We start from the raw sequence: 1,779 nt of genomic DNA on the forward strand, positions 1-1,779 counted from the left end.
CCTGACAACAGGAGCACCCTTCACCTGACAACAGGAGCACCCTTCACCTGACAACAGGAGCATCCTTCCCCAACGGAAAGCTCTGAGCATCATTGAGCCACAGCTGAAATGTCTCCTCACCTCAGAGACTTCTGCCTCTGGGTAACTTTCGGGGAATGTGCAGGATAAAGATGTTTTCCCACATTCTACTATGATAAAAGGTACATCTGGGTTCAGAGATGGGGTCCTCTTACCACTGAATCCTGATGGAAACAGGACTCTGAACACTTGAAGAATGAGTGAACAGAAGGCATGAGGGGAAACTCTGGCATTATTTTCCACATCTCTTAATAGTAGCTCAAGAATAAATGGATTTGGAATTCCCTGGTTAAGTATAAATAGTAATTAAATCTAGCAGAAAACTGCATGGTCTTATGAAAATATATAATCTTAAAGGAACATTGAAAATAGAAAAATATCCTGGAAAGATTATTAATATTACGGAAGAAATAATGTACAGTAAATTCTCATGGTTTTGTATAATTGTGTGTGTAGCCAGAAGCTATATCAAATATGATTTCCATCGCATTTGCTACATCAAGTAAACTACACTACTGCATGAGCACGCCCAAGTTACAACCTCAACCAAGTTCTTCCTCTTATTTACATAAGGGAGATATTGCGATTGGCGCTTCTGAATCCAGCCTACTCGCATCCAGAGAGTATTAGTCAGCAAGTCAAAGAGGGAGATAATGTACTTTTATTTTTAACAAACATTGTAGGTATCTTTTTCACCAGGAAAGTTTATAAACTTTCAGAAGAAATTATTTGTGTAGGGCTCAGGGAACTCCATGGATCAAATATTCCATAACTTACTTCTCTGAAGCAGAAAACACACAAATACTCAATTTCTTGCTTAAATATTAATCCTCTGTCTCATCAATGTACAAGGGAGGCAGTCTTGGAGATTCAAAATATTTAAGAAAAATATAATTCCTTTTCTGAAAAATAAACTGTAGAAGGCAGTAAGTGTACTATTTGTTTATAATTGTGTTATAAAGCATACAGCAACCTGCTTGAACACAAGAAAAGAGAGAGACAGAGAGAAGTAAAGGCTGAGTGGGAGAACCAGTCGAGAGGGGACTCTGATGTGGGCATCATATTTGATTAAGACAAGACTGCGATTTTTGTTTCCCCCAAACATTTTTAAAAATATGCCTCCTAGCCATGAACCCCTCAGCACCCTTGCCCCATCACATTTCTGCACCAGCGCTAATCCCTTGGGCTTGACATCACTTCTTAATGGCACATTAGAGGGACAAGTGAACTTGCAAGAGACCTGAAGGCAACAGGTCTGACACTTATGCAAAGAAACACTTCAGTTACAACTAATGTAGCCAGTACCCAAGAACTGCTGGCCTGGAAATATTCTAAGCTCTGCATCCATCAAATGTTAAAGCTGCAAAGCACCTTTGTATGGCTGGTAGGTTTAAGCTAAATTTTACAAAGGAAGGAGAAGAGACAGAGAAGGGTGACCCAAGTTGCCCATGGTCATCCTGTGGCCCTTGCGGTCACTTGGTAAAGACAGCTACGGTCTTCGATACTAAGCCCATGAGGCTGTGCTCTGCACTGATGCATAAGGCTACCTCCACTTCTAGACACCGTAATATGAAGCAAAGATTTCCTTTTTTAAAAATTTCATTGAGAAACAAATAGCAATGAGACAGTTTCAAAACAGGTTAGTAGGACAGTTACAATAATTAATACATTGCATATTGTTGTCTTCATAGTTATTCATAG

This window comes from Octodon degus, unplaced genomic scaffold (genome assembly GCF_000260255.1).
Source record: "Octodon degus isolate 3935 unplaced genomic scaffold, OctDeg1.0 scaffold00129, whole genome shotgun sequence".
NCBI lineage: Eukaryota > Metazoa > Chordata > Mammalia > Rodentia > Octodontidae > Octodon > Octodon degus.